We start from the raw sequence: 16,162 nt of genomic DNA on the forward strand, positions 1-16,162 counted from the left end.
AATAGATATTGAAATTTCTAAAATTATCGAAATTTTGGGGCTTTTTCCCAGAGGGGGGGCGGGGGGTTCTTGGACCCTGAATGGCTCGAAAACGCTTAAAATCGAAAGAGAAAGATTTTTTAAAAATTTTAAACTTTCGAAATTTTGGCGCTTTAACCAACCTGGGGGGGGGGGGGGGGGGGGGAGGGGGTGATGTTGATGACCCCGAATGGCTCGGAAACACTCCAAATCGAAAGAGATATAAAGGAAAACTTATTACCTACCTATGAATAATTTTCTAAATAAATTAATAAATAACCCTATGTTTAAGAATTTACGTACATACATAATATTAAACTTCAAACTATACACACCAAAAAAAAAAAAAAACTAAGGATGTTTGTGAAACTATTTTTTATTTGTCATAATGTTTAAAACATTTGTAGGATTTGTTGATATGTAAAACTGTGGTGGCCATATTCCCGCTTATCCAAAGGAGTATAGAAATTAATAGAGATATCACTCCCTGTACACACCACAAATCTTTGAATTAAGTAAAAAAAAAAAAAAAAACATGGTCCAAAATGAAACAAAAAGTATAAATAACAACTAATTTTTCAAAAAAAATTATTCAACTGGATGACAATGTTAACATCCACCTGAAATTTAATAGAAGTAGGTAGGTAAGAATATATATATATATATATATATATATAGAAAATAAATGAAATTAAAACATACATAAATAAAATTATCTCACACTCAACCAAACATAATGTTTAATATGAAATAAAGGAAGATGGCAATTACACGTAACTATTCTAATTAATAAAAAAATCGACCTACCTGAAATAGTAAAATTCAAATTTTTCAACAATATATTACATAATTGATAAATATTTCTGGTCTTCGGTCTCAGTAGCCCTAAGACTCTTGACGCTCAGCAGATAAATTATAAACACTAAACCAAACTCCTTGCAAATAAGTTATAAGTAGCTACTGTAAAAAAATAATTTAAATTGTAATATACAAAAACGGTATTGAAAATTGAAACAAATATGGCGACACTACAAACTGTCAAGATATTTATTTTTTTCTTACTCTCTACTTAGTTCCTTACAATAGCAAAACGTAACGTAATGGCTTGAAAGCTATTGCTCGGCAGACATAGAGGATTGACACTAACAGTTTGTATATCTATGACACACGTTACATAAAATTAAGATATATTTTTTTAACCCGTTCAAAATTTTTTTTTTAGACAAAATATAGCCTATGTCCATCCCCAGGATATAATCTATCTCCTTGCCAAATTTCATTACGATCCGTTCAGCCGGGAAAAGGTAACAAACAGACAGACAGACAGACAGAGTTACTTTCGCATTTATAATATTAGTAAGGATTATGAGTAGCGAAACTGGATATGTTTTGGATGTTGCAAATTACTAAAATAATTAAATCAAATTTTACCTTACAGATTTATTTTCAAACTATCAACCAACAAATTCTAAAAAAAAAATTCCATCGAACGATACTTTATGGTTTTTACCAAAATGTTAATGCTAATTAAGTTATTTGGTTGTGCAGATGGTACAGATCATGTCGAACACAAGTTATTCGGAAGAAAAAAAGTTAATTAAAAACCTATCACACAAATATCCGAAATTATCAAATTTCAAGTGTATTTTGGAAACTATGAACAACTCTTTTACATAGAAAAATGAAAATATCTGTAAAATATGGCCTTAAGTTGGAGGGTTAAGTGGCCTTCCCAAGGTGCGATGCTGGCAGGTATATAAGTCTAGGAGGATGAGAGGCTGGTGGAGACACTGGGGAATCCTCGGAGTAAAGCCTGAGTGAAGTGAAGAGGGTGAGTGACGCTCTTGGCGAGCGATAGCGGGCGACGAGCTACGAGCTTAGCGTACTAATATCGGAGCAGCAGGGACCGTGTTACAACGCGGCGGACGAGTGAGCAATGAGAATCAGTGTATTTGACCCGAGTTTCGTGGTGAGAAACGTACAGTAGGGAGAGCCACTGTCGAGCCTAACTCCTGAGAGGAGAGTATATAGTGAACTTGTGAAAGTGTGATTGTTTGGTGGACAGTTAATTTAATTTGTTGTAATATAGGAAAAAAATGTACATAGAAATTAATACATTTTTGCTACACTTTCAGATATTAATTTTTCTCACTTGCAACAATAGGTATACTTAAAAGCTAACATACCTATTCAGTTAGCTATTACAACTGACACCTTATCACGGTTTATTTCACCAGGCACGAAAACAATTTAAGAGTTTTGGTTAATGTGTAGAGTACGGTTTACAAATTAAAAAATTTATATATATGAGCGAGTCTTTCAGTAGTCACCAGAGATGTGTAACGTCAAACCTTAGTAAGGAGCAAATTATTATGTTCTCATGTTGTAAATACACTTTTTATACAAAACTTGGACATTAAATTTAACATAGAATTCTCTAAATTGATGCCGAGGGTGATATATGTATATCCACAAATTGTGTTTTCAAAATTTATTTACGCGATTCACGCTACGTTACAGCACCCGCCATTGGAATATGCTGCCGGAGCAGCCACGTTGACTATCGAATCATTTCATTTACAGACAGAAATTTTAAACCTTATAATGAAACGGCTCCGAATAAAATGCATGTGTTCTTGTGTTGCAAATACAATTTTAAGAAACTCGGACATGAAATTAGAGGTTAAATTCTTAAAATAAAATAAAAGTATTAATAATTTTAAAACACATATCAAAACACTAAGTATATGTTATTATATTTGCTTTTGCTTAAAATACTGAAATAAATCTGTAAACACTTCCTTCAAACAAACCTTAACCTTCTTGAGCCGATTAAACATTTAAGATTAATAGTAAAAATTCATTACAAAATTATTTTATTTTTCATTGCGTTGAATATATGTAGGCTAACAATTTGCTGTGTCTCTATAGTATCATAAACGCTGCGCTATCTACATTTCAATGTTAGCTAAGGATTGACCAAATTGTAATGTGAATTTTTTTAAGTAGTCATTATTTCTTTTTATGACTATAAATTATAACATAAAGTACTAAAGGATATTTTTACTATTATAATATGTTATTTTTGAATACCTATTGTAGGGACCGGAAAAATTCGCGGGTTCAATGCCCTGTAGGATGAACTCCATAGTTATACGTACACTCGGTCAAATGTCACCCACTCATTGGCTACTGTCTTGTGAGACGTCCCAACGTAGCAGCCTGTGATTTGATAAAGCTTTGCTCATTGGCCCAGAGTCATCCAGGTGAGTTGTGAGCCAATAGCAGAGGAACACTGAGGTATAACTATTTGTATTTTAGCCTATCGCGAAATGAATTCGCGAATTTTTCCGGTCTCTACCTATGTGCGGTATAAATTCTGCGATGTTCACGGATGCAATATATAGCGATAAATCACGAGGGACCACCATCATTTCGAGATTTCTGGGACTGGTTACACATTTCAGTTTATTCGACTTCCATACCATTAACGAAATTACTTCTACCAAATGCCGTATACCGAGATCTAAGGTGTTTAGACATAAAAAAAAATATCGTTTACGTACTCAGTCAACAAACTGTGAACTTACCTAACGAAGAATTAGTTCCTAAAAAGGAAATGTTTTTAGAGTTTTACTTCAGAATTGACATATAAATTAAATCTAGTTTAGCCATGGCTATTTAGTTATAGCTAGTATAAATATTTTATTCCTTTAATCTATAAGATTGTTTTTTTAAAGTAGAAAATGTTAAGTAAATGTTTAGTTTAAGACACGTATTTGTTGAACTGTGAGAGGGTAAAAAAACAACAAATAAGTTTTTGAAGGTTTTTGTAAATACACGAAGTTTCTCATGAGTTTTTGTAAAAATTAAGTTAACATTGGAAACCGTAAATTAACGTCGATGTCTAGAATATTTGCAAGTAGTGACTTTTTTCTCGGTAATTTTTTTTAACGGTGTACCTGCGTCGTCTCGTGGAGAGACACCGCCTCGGCCAGCGGCATAAATAATTCCACCTGCTTTTAACATTCCGCCCACTGCGAGCCGGCACGAGAGAAGCCCGTACGTCGTGAGGGGCGGGGGTGAGGGGTGTTACCCACCCGGGGCCCCGCCCCTTGAGCCGAGGGTGGGGGGAGAGGGAACTTCTTCCTCGAGAGTTTACCCGGAGACGTTCCGCCGGCTGGTAATTTGCACACGGCCCACGTAAATAACGCAGTTAGAAGGAAGGGCCCTGCCCTCTTTCCTCCTACACTCTTCCCTTTTTGTTCCCCATCGCTGTTTACTGGCTCATTTGCATAAACTCGCTTGTTTATTCGCGTGTACGTATTTTTATTTTGCTTGCTTTCTTTCCCGCCCGCTCCTATTTCATTCCCATCTGATTCATGTGTCCGCCGGGCAGTACAGTGAAAGTTTTTTTTTTCCGGGGATGGGGGAGGGGGAAAATGTAAGTGTGTGCTCAGGGATGTGCGGATTTAGACTTTCGCTCTTATGTCTCGTGTCGCTCGAGCACCACAGTTAACGATGTGAAGCACGCTTCATAATTCGCATAAACATTCTCCTCTCCTTGACCCCTTACCACCAACTCCTGTTTCTAGAACGCCAGTCCCAGTGACTCACCACACGGGCAGTACCGGCGTTTCGCACGCAATTCCTCACGCCCATTTTACCATTCCTGCGTGTTCTGTTTTTCTTTCAGCGGGACTCTCCCCTCCCTCCCCCCCCAAAAAAAACTGTCACCTGAAGTGGGCCGGGCGGTTGGGTACTAAAGTGACACGGGTGGGACTGAAAATGCCTGTCTGACGGTTAACACGACCAAATCCAGTCGCGTAAAGGGGCACGAAATAAAACTATCTCTATCTCTCTCTCTCTCTCTCTCTATATATATATATATATATATATATATATATATATATATATATATATATAAAGGCAAATGCAAAACTGGACATTGAAATGCGACGAACTTTGATTTTTTTTTCTCTTTTTCGTTCGAAACCTTTACTTTTTTTTTTTGTTTTGTTTTGCAAAATGAAATTTTTTGCAGATACCTATGTTTTACAAGGCGTGCGACAAGGTGTAGTCAGGGATGTATTTGTGTTAGTGATGCTTCTAGATCAAGGCTCTGAAACTACCGCGCAGTCTTCTCGTTGTGCATTGAGAAACTATGAGCTAAGATGATAACCCATAACATTCTATGGCAGACATGTGAAACCTAGTTAGTTGTAAGGCACCCGTTGAAAAATGATAAATAGGCCTACAACGAAATATTTATTAAAAATTCAATTTATGTTAATATTAAACAACCTATAATTATTTTTGATGTGCGTGTGTGGAAAAACAAATAGTTGACGAAAAAAATTGTTTTTAATGAAGAACGTCTTGAAAAACTACATTGCGTGTTAATTGTCTTTGGTCATACAATAATCTTCCTTGCTGAGAATACCATTCTCTCTCTCTCTCTCTCTCTCTCTCTCTCTCTCTATATATATATATATATATATATATATATATATATATATACTTACACACACACTCACACACACATACCTTCACTTGACTTACAACTCTTGGTCGTGACAAAGCCACTTGGCCGTGTGAAAATACTCGGGTCTCCGAATTGCTGCCGCGACGTGATGAAATTACTGACTGGCCTTGCGTCTTTGCTTATTGTGATAGCGTTGAAATGAAAGTTCCTTGCGTGCTTTCAAAAACCTGTACCGGGTATTTTTATGGCTAAAAAAATTATTCCGAAAACACGTTTCTAAAAACAGTTCAAAAACTAAATACTGAAACAATACTACTCATCTGCCCTCAGTGTATTCTCAATTTCTTTTCGAAAACCAGACCCCTCTCTGATATCTTGAGCAGTTCCAAAATCGCGTGGTTTCTTTCTGAAGCTCTGCGCACCGTGTGTGTGTGCCCGGGTAGGCACAATGTCACACAGTTCGAGCAACTCGTTGATAAGCCACAGCCCACGCAGAACTGAAAGTTGGCGATGTTGACACGCAGTGCTCGTAATTACCTAAGGCCTTATAATAAGAATATTGTCTAGCCAAAGTATACGCGCCCTTGCAAACTGAAGCAACAAAGTTTTCATGGCCCACCGGCAAGTTTCAAGCACACTTCTTGCGTGGTGTCGTAACGGAACATGGTACAGCGGAGTCTTTGCCCCCCCCCCCCCCAACCCACGGGACAGCATTTCGCTTTCAACCAGGCACGCCAACATACGCAATAGTAGTATTACTCTAACGAGTCGGAGAGTCACTTGAATTAAGTTACTCCGTACTAGACAATTAGTTACTTTTCCCCCCGCATAATTCTGGGGAAGCACGCTAGTTTTATCGTAGTTCACAACACTTACAAAAGGAAAAAAAAATATATATTTAATTTTATTAAATGTTTGGCCCAGAATACTGATTATATGACGCAGATGAGTGAAATTTAAAGCGTACTATTTGGAAACTTAAAAAATTCAAACCACGAGTGTTCAAACTAATTGTAATAAGTACTGAGTCATATCATTTTCCTCACGTAGCCATCACTGGCTTATGAGTTGCCAAAGGAACTGTCAGTACAGCTGTCAAAGCCGCAAGGGCTTGTTTAATAACATACGCATGTTTGTGTTGAATTTATTTTAAAAAGCTTTTATTAGCTTCACTGGTAACTAACTATGTAATCAAATCTTGTAAGTCGATTTTAACCCACTTCTAATTGTCGTATCTATTTGAACCATTGCTAGGATATGTAATCCCCATGAAAATACAATAATTTCATGACTTTGACCCGAATAGAGAAGGGGAGAGGGGCATAAGAAAAAAAACACTACGTTCGTGCTACGGGCAATAACCATGAGTCGGAGGAATGGTGGGAAATTTTTCCAAAGTCGAAAGCACAAAAATTTCAAAAATTTCAAAATTGATCCTCTTTCGATTTGGAGTGTTTTCCAGCCATTCATGGTCCTCAACATCCCTCCCCCCTTCCCGGCCTCCCAGGAGAGTGGTCATTTGCCCCGATTTTTTTAAGTCGGGAAAATTAAAGTACGTTAATTTTGTCGTACTTCCTGGGCCTTCGAGCACCATCGGACCTCCTTGGGGGGGGGGGGGGGGGCAATGGCCCCAGAAATGTTCAGGACATTGAAAATTGATTTTTAAGTCTAAGGTAATAATTTTACACACTGGTATTGAAAAATAAAAAAAAAACGCTAACATGAGATTATATAACCTTAAATATGCACAACTGTCGTGCGACATTAAACTTTTTCTTTCAATTGGTATAAAAGTGTTAAGTGGCGGACTGAAAATATTTCAACTGCGCAGCTTGGGCACGCAGTCTATATCTGTGTTTAGTCAATTAATCATACAAATGTTAATTCAACTAACGGTTAGAAGCATAAATAGTTTTTAGATGTAGAGTCTGAATATACGGAGTTTACATACAGAGCTGATACATTAGTACCTTAAAAATTACACTCCGCAACAACCAGAACATAAATCCATCAGTTGTCACTATTTCGAACACGCCTTTAAAAGGTAACGTACGGTTTAAAAATTTTTTTGTGGAAAATGCAGCGTGATGCAAATCAGTTATTGTCTATCTTATGCTGATAATGTGTACTACAATAAAGTACAGCGTAGGTATTATTTGAATGCTAAGGGGACTGTATACAATTTTTTTTTTAATTTTTTTTTTTCGTTTTTCAGCATTTTTAGGACCCCGTTAATGGTAAATTCCTAGGAAAAACATAAGGTAAAAACAAACAAATGACGAACGTCTCTGAGATATAACATCAGTGCTATTTGGCGGCGTAAAATTTTTATTGTGCTAAACTTATAACAATAATCTCCCTAACATGTAGTATGATTAACCTTAGTCATACCATGAAGAGTACGCAGAATTTCTTTTCTAGTGGAGAGGGGATAGAACCTAATTGCGTGCTGTTTACTTTAAAATTATTTTGCTTTGTTGGTGGGAATGATATATATATTTTAAGGCTTGGGGGGAGGGGGGGTGTAGAAGGTTCTCCGTATCCCCTCCCTGAGTTCGCCCCTGGTCACACTGAGGAGTTGTGATCGACAAGTTTGTAACCTAGCCCCCAGTCGCGCATGCGCGTCGGCGCGGAGTGCGGCCGCGCAGGCAGCCAACTGTGGCGGTTGGGTGGGCAACCCTGGAGGTTGGCGGCCCTGAAGGGCGAAAGAGAGAGAGAGAAATAGAGATATCTGCATGAATATTTCAGCGGCGATGGGATCTCCAATGGACTGCCCTAAGCGGGCCGACATTCATACCGCTTCCAGAACCAGCGCACTTGCAGAGAACCACAGGGATATGGGTAATACAGGTCTGCAGAGGGTATGAATTCATGAATAATTGGCTACGATAGCCACGCCCCACAAACATCCAAGAACCATTGAGTTCAGTTTCCACGAACAATTCTTAACAACTTAGTTGTTTGGACGTGCAGCTATTGGCTTTTGCACTTTCAAACCCTTCTTCGGATGTCCGTGAAACCGCAAGCCGGTTCTGTGAGATGGGAAAAAAAAAGTTCACTACCGCACACAATACTGACCAATGAGCATGGGGTATTTTTTGTACCATGACTGCCAAATAACTTCAAAGGAGTCTTAGTTAGGTATGTATTTTAAAGATAAGAAAATATGTTTTTTATTGTTTGATGTAGGTTTTTTTACATACTGTTTATTTCAGCGAGCAACGCGTTAATTTAGTGAGGTGATAGCTCAAGATAAATTAACGTAGTGAAAGCGATTTGATACAGTAATAGTAAGCCCAACATATTTGTGTTTTTATTTCTTCAAAAATTTTAAAAATAGTTTTGTCACTTGATCTCAGGGGTATTTTAAGGAAATGCTATATAATAAATTCGTTTTCAGTTGGATGGTTCCCACAATTTTTAACTCGGAAAATAATTACATACATTAAGTTAATATATAGGTACTGTAAATAACTGATATAAAATCTCACTTATTGTAACTAGTTGCGTTCCAAAATTATTACAGTGATTGCTAACGCTGAACAATCTAGAACAATAAAAATAAATACTAGTTCCAAAAAGTTCTGTAAGCAGAAGAAGTTTTTGATTGTATCTGGGCTGTACAACAGTCGGCAAGGTCACTGTAGACAGACAGACAGACAACCTGACAATAAACGCAATGCTAGGACATCAGGGAATGTATTGGCCACGTCTATGAACCAACCCAGTGTTTTCCCTGAGTGATTAGCTAACTCGTGGAATATCGAAAACGGAATGGCTGGACTGTAATTCTAGCCGCGGTCCTTCCAATCACGAGTCTAATGTTTTGCTAAATTTGTTCCAATATTTAAAAGATCAGCGCACCTGACTAATAACTGTGTGTTCATGCGTGTGATTACGTTTTAGTGTCGTTCATCACTTAACCACATACAATACAACTTACTTAACCTAAAGACAAGAAATTCCGCGAGTTTATACAACAGAAGACTTTGTGTTTATCGATAAACTCTAGCAGTTTTCGCTTATTTGTCTGACTGCTGCTCCTTCGATTAGAATTATCCACTGTGGAATAGATTGTACTTGAATCAATCAAACTCTATGATGATTTGACTGAAAACCAGAGACTATTGCTAAATATCAATCAAAATAATTCAAATGGTCCGCTAAGGCAACGGTAGCCAACTGGTGGTCCACGAGCCAGACTCATCTCGTGACATCATTCCACACGACCGGCTAAAAGAATCTTTCAACCAGAAATATTATTGGGTTTACTGACGTGAATAAGTCGTCATTGTTTGAACACGCGTGGATGTCAGTTGCCACTGTTCATTAGCCACCAAATTCTCACAGAAATATCAAAATTATAATTTATGATTTTGTCACTTAATTTTTGTTATATGTTAAATTATAACTAGACTAGAAGTTATTTTGGTAAATACTGTTAGCAAATTTCTTCTTCTTTATATTATCATACACTATATACATATTCTATTTCTTGGTTACCATACAGAATTAAAAAAAAACATATTTTATAACTTAATATGAATTAATTTGTGTCTGGAGCTTGGACATTTGTTCAGAAATGGTATCTAGCCCTCAAAATATTAATATATATTTTTTATATATTCAGTTTGGTTCCTGGAAGAACCTGTTCCGGCTATAAACAAGACAGTCCACCGCGTTGTCTCAGTTGTTCCACCTTCAACTTCGATTCCAAGTGTTCCGAGTTCGCTCCTTTGTGGTTCTCTCGTCGCAGCTGCGTTGCCATGGTTACGGTCGAGCCGCCGACGGCTTCGTCATCAGCAGCAGACGTACTCGAGTGTGAACTGTTTACTCGAGCTGACAGAGCAGCAAGGATGTTTATCTATAAATTCAATATTTTGGGATGAAATAGCCTTTAAGACTCATTCTATCAGATACTTTGCTTACAGATTTTAAGTTAAAAACCAATGTTAAAAGGTTTATGTTTCGAAAATACCTAAAAAATATAAATTTGTCAATAAATGTTTCAAAAATTAACTTAATGTCATCCTTAAAAATAAGGCGTAGTAGATCCACAATTCATTGCCTCTGGTCATGCAAATTGGAAAAATGATTCTGTAAAGCTTAGAACTGAACGCAGCAATTATGACCAGTGTTGAAATTCATGTGGCCCTACAAATAAAGTGGTGAAATTTATGAACACAGTTTTCTAAATTACCTTTTCGTCAGAAATGGCGCACTTACCAAACAAATCTGAAAGCGCAGACTCAAGACTGCAGTGTGAGAGAGAGATCGAGCAGGTGATAGTCTCAGAGCTCAGCAGCAGCCTGCAACAAAAGAATCGCACGAGTTTAGAATATGTAAGCAAGCACTGGGATCACAAATGTAGGGACCAGGTAATCATGCAGGTTGGATTAATTTTTGGATAAACTTCGCAGTCGTCCAAATACTCGGGCGATTGCCGCCTGTCCATCGGCGGTCGACTCGTGAGACGTCTGAACTGTGTTGTACTACGCCATTGTTTGAGGTTGTTTGTTTGAGAGTTTCGCATTGGCTCAGGAAAACTAGTCGCATGGACAGATTTGCTTTACTCGAGATAAATTCCGTGTAGACGGAATGTTCGAAAATTCCTAAGTGTAAATTGAATGGGTGGCAAAGAATACCAAAACAATCGGTAATTTGTTTTTAATAAGGAACATATGCCATGAAACAAAACATTGCAAATTTATAGGCGCGATCTGTAGCACGCAAATGTGAATTTCGCACGCATCCAGGCTCTACTCCACTGGCTGAGAGAACGCGAGAAGCAGGTGACGAGCCGGGGGCAGACGTGTAGAAAGAGCTACACACACACAGTAGCATCCGGCAGTCTAGTGCACAGCTCAGTGGATGGCTGTTTGTGGTACGATACATGTCTGGCTTGGGCGATTAGCGCAGCGTTGCCTGCTAGTGAGTACGGTGCTGCGATTACAGCACATACTGACAAACAGCAACAACTTTGCACACTTCACACACTGTATGTGTGTGTGCATATGTATATTAGATTACATATATTTTTTAATTCGTACATTTACATGAAAACACCTGTATCCTTACAAAATAGTGTTAGCAGTAATACTGGGTTAGGATTATTAATCGGGAATTTATGCTTTGTGTTGTCAAAGTTATTTGTAAACCGTTCCCTGAATAGCTTTCCAGTGTTGACTGCGCATATTAATAAGCATTATAAAACAATGCAAAGAAAAATTATTAATGATTAGATTATCTTCTTTTGGTTAAAAAGAAAGCTTGAATAAAACATCAATCAAAATATATAAAATATATATCTGCCAATTTTCGTAAGAAATGCTCAGTATTATCTCGAAAAACGTATATAATATTTGCAAAAATAACCATAGCCATCTATTATATAATATAAATGTTAGAATGTCTTTCGTGTAGTGTTATAAACTTTTTCTTTGCAATTGGTTTCCAACGAAATTTTATTTTAAAGGTACAGAAAAATGTTTTCTGTGTATTTGCAGAGAAGAGTCAATGTGCACATGGTGCCCATAGATGCTCATTTATCAATGGCGCTTTCGCTTTGGTTGTCTGTAAAGTCGGTTTATGGACGATAGTTTAACGTGACAACATCATAACAAAACATCGATGAAATGATTGCATACTTAATGAATAAAATTGAATCATTTTTATTTTAATAATATAATAATAAATACTTGAAATTACACTAGTAATCAGATTTTTAAAATGCAAGAATAATTAACATTTATTGCAGAAATTGTTGTTGTAATAAGCAATGAAAACCACATTAACTTTTCACTTCATTTTATAAACAGTCGAGTGGAAGAGAGATAGATGCGGCGCAAGCGTACAATGAGCGTAACGGGACACAGCATAACGGGACACTTTTCGTGCGTGCAGCCGGCGTTCATCGATTTATTAGACGTCACGGAAAAAAAAAGTGAATCGAATAGGAAGACATTCCTACTATTTGCCCAACGACTGCTTGAGACTGGGTTTTTCATACCGTGAAGGGTAAACGCTGGTGCTGTTGGAACGCCTCGTTTCGAGAAAGATGTTCCGTATCTCGTGGCCGAACAGGCGTGAGCTAGCACTCGGCCACAGCGCCGTATGAAGCCTCAGCCACGGCGTGATGCGCGCCTGGAGTTGAGATCAGCCACCGACACCTTCTCTCGGGGACCGTTGTTCGCTATCGCGTCGTGGGTTCGATCCCCAGTCCCCGTAAACACTCATACTAGTGAGCACTGAGTCTATGACTCACGGTTCAGCGCTCACTGTCGCCTTGGAAGTCCTGTCTCATTAGGAGAATGGTTTCCCAAATAATTTTTCTTCTATATCATTTAATGATTCAAAATAAATTGAAAGCGAATGGTTGTTTGTTATTTTTTTTTTTCGGGTTCGCAATTTTCTCAAGAAACGCAAGACGCAAAAAGATCAACAACGACGTTTTTAAACCGATTTATTAACTACGCAAGGGCGAAAAAACGCAACGCAAGCATCGGCCAACTCTCAACGTTTTGCGTTTTTGCGTTCCATATTTTTTGACGTGAAGTGTTCCCAAACTTTCCAAGCGCAGACATTATGAGCATGGATTTCAACTATGTTGTTTTTTTAATATACATCACATTTTCACTTGTTAAACTTTTGCACATTGCAAGATATTAACCATTTTAAATCAAACTACGGACAATTTCAATTTTTTCCACGATAAATATTAACTATCACATAGCGCAGGAGAAGTTTTATTTTGTTTTACAACTGCTATTTGTTAGGTTGATGACGTCTTGCAACTTCGTGTTTTATAAGCGACCGTAATTTACTTGGGTTTTTAGCTTGTCGCGTTTTTGCGACTTTGCAACCCTTTATTAGTTTATAAACACGGTCTAAGATGTTGTCATTTTATGGTTTTGAGAAGTTTAAATACAATTTTTATCTAAATTCTTTTATGAACTATATGATCATGTGATCGCGTGGTTATATAATTAACCGTTCGTAGTAGCCTCTGTCGTAGACATATTTTATTTTCGAAGGAATTTCATTAATCAAATTTTAAAAAAAGGTTTTCCTGAAATAATATAAACGTGATTAATGCAAGGTTTCTGTAAAAAAATTATTTATAAATTATAGCCAAGTTTTATCACAAAGGCAACATACAAACGTATTATTCAAAATTTTACACCACAGGATTTCATACTCTAAACTCATGCCAAGATTTCGATGTAAATTGGTGTTTATGAATATCAAAATCATTAAGTTAACACTTATTTTAAAAACTAACCACAGTTATATTATAAAAAAATATTTAAAATCGTAACCAAAAATATCCGAAATCATAGAAGCATATTAATTAAGGAAAATACCCCTTAGACTCCGTGAGGGAACGGAAAGCGCGTGGGAAATGCTTAAGCGTTTAGGCGAGACGGCAGGCTTGCGAGCGTTTCCTCCCCCTCTCCCCCCCCCCCCCCAATCCCGAAGTATAAACCTGAAATCCATTGTCCCCAAGTCAGACGGCTGAATAATCTGCATTATGGATTCATACTATTATTATTACCGTTGTCAAAATAAAATTTAGGTTGTCAGTTGCATGCATAGTAAGTAAAACAGTTTTCAGAGAGCTGTTTTTTTTTATATTCCGAACACGAAGTTTCACGAGTTAGCAGCACACGTTCGAGACCTATCGGGGGCGTACAAGTTCCCTGACTCCACGTGTCAGACTCTTTTCTACTCTGCCCAACTCTTCACCCATACCATCCTCTGTCTCATGTATATTTATTTGCCTACGATATTAATGCATGTCCTTGCATACCAAGGGTTTTATTCCCGTGTATGTGTACGTTTTACCTGGGCCCAACTTAGCACAGCTCTAAGCTAGTTTTAAGATATGGAAGTTAAGACATGGCTTAAATCGCTGCAATGGCTGGCCGATCTCCGAAACAAGGCACACGCTTCATGCGAACCTCTCTCTCTACCTGCATGCATTAATCTCAGCTTGACCAGGCGTATAAGCTTCGGCCCGAGACAAAACTAGGCCCCTCCGTAACCCGGACACCTCCTACAAATTGCAATTTTTTTTTTGGTTAGGGTGGGATGAAATATTAAAAAAAAGGGGGTTGTCTACAAAGTCGGTTTACGGACGATAATTTTACGCGATAACGTCATAAGAAAACATTGATAAAAAATTGCATACTTTTTATTTTTCAAATAGTATTTACAGTTTTTGGAAATTTAATTGTAATAATTTGTTTAAATATAATCACGAACAATTAGTTAAAAAGCCCGCCTTAACCTGTTTGATATTATAGAAGATTTTCTCGCACAGTGGTTGGTCGGTTCTGGCACGCTCGGCTCAGGTGGAACGTGAAAATATTTTCGTACGTGAGCAGGCGTTCGTCGATTTATAGGACGTTATCCCGTCAAAAAAAAAGGATCAGTGTTCCCGTTTACCCCGGGCAGAGGGAATGTCGCGGCGACCCGGGCGACCTTCTCCCGGCGGCGGGACGGGAGTCCACGTGGGCGAAGCCCCGCCTGGTCACGTGGGCGGAGGAGCGCCACGTGGCGCCGCGTGGCGCCGCGGCGCGGAGGACCTTCAGCGTCCGACACGGCGTCCCCGCATCACGTGTGCGAGCAAGCGGCTTGAACCAGTGAAACCACCGCAGCCGGACCAGCCGTTGTGTTGACGAGCTGTTCCTGATACTACGTTCTCATCGAACCACGACGCAGTTTTCGACACGCCTCTTAAAGGGGCTCCGCCCACCCGGACACACACACACACGGTGCGCAGAGCTTCAGGAAAAAAAAAAACATCGCGATTTCAAAACTACTCAAGATATACGAGTGGGGTCTGCTTACGAAAAGCATTTAAGAGTTCTCTGAAAGGGCTGAAAAGTTACTGTTGATTTCGGATTAAGTTTTTAAACTGCATTTTTTTGAAGAGTTAAAATGGCTAAAACGCATGTTTTCAGAGTAATTTTTAGACATACAACAACCGGTACAGATTTTTGAAAGCACTTAAGGGACTTTAATTACACCTTCATCTTCATTTCTCTGCCATGTAATGTTACAGTCATCGCTCAAATTTCACAGTTATCCTGTGACGACGAGAAGACTGCGCGCCAGTTCAGAGCCTTGCGCTTAGAGGCGATAACGCGCTTGAAGCACTAGCGATCGTCGCGCTTATCATCCCGCCTTACTAACCCACATACACTTCTAACGAGGCGGGCCCCTTAAAGACCAGAAACCAAAAACAACGCTACAAAATTTTAAATGACCCGATCACATTCAATGCGGCCGGAAAATAATATGTAACAGCAGCCAATGGACTGTATGCAAAAGCTGACTTATTTGCGTACAAGTGTGTGTCAAGTTCATCCTGGTGTTAGATTATAAAGCGGATTTTGAACGTCTCTGCCAACGACCATAGAATCACTATTTTATGTATCTGAGAGCTAAGATGTTACACATCAAAAATTATAATTACGAAATTTATGAAATTTTGGATAACTTCTAGGATAATACTGAAACATTGATATTATTAGATACCATGTTAATTTCAAATCTCAATTTAATCTAAGTCACATTAAGGGAGACAACAATTTTAAATGTTTAATACCGACAGATGATAGTTCATGACACTGTTAAATAATTATTCTTCGTCAT

General features: G+C 38.1%; 1 protein-coding gene across 5 annotated transcripts in view; it reads right to left on the reverse strand.

The window, feature by feature from the left end:
• LOC134543009 (Ig-like and fibronectin type-III domain-containing protein 1) overlaps positions 1–16,162 on the reverse strand; it is a 547,890-nt gene that overhangs the window by 361,886 nt on the left and 169,842 nt on the right. For all 5 annotated transcript variants that reach the window (XM_063387679.1, XM_063387678.1, XM_063387680.1 and 2 more), the window contains one exon: positions 10,730–10,812. The gene's annotated coding sequence lies outside the window, so the exon portion shown is untranslated. The remainder of the gene's footprint in view (positions 1–10,729; positions 10,813–16,162) is intronic.

This window comes from Bacillus rossius (assembly GCF_032445375.1).
Source record: "Bacillus rossius redtenbacheri isolate Brsri chromosome 9 unlocalized genomic scaffold, Brsri_v3 Brsri_v3_scf9_2, whole genome shotgun sequence".
Lineage (NCBI taxonomy): Eukaryota > Metazoa > Arthropoda > Insecta > Phasmatodea > Bacillidae > Bacillus > Bacillus rossius.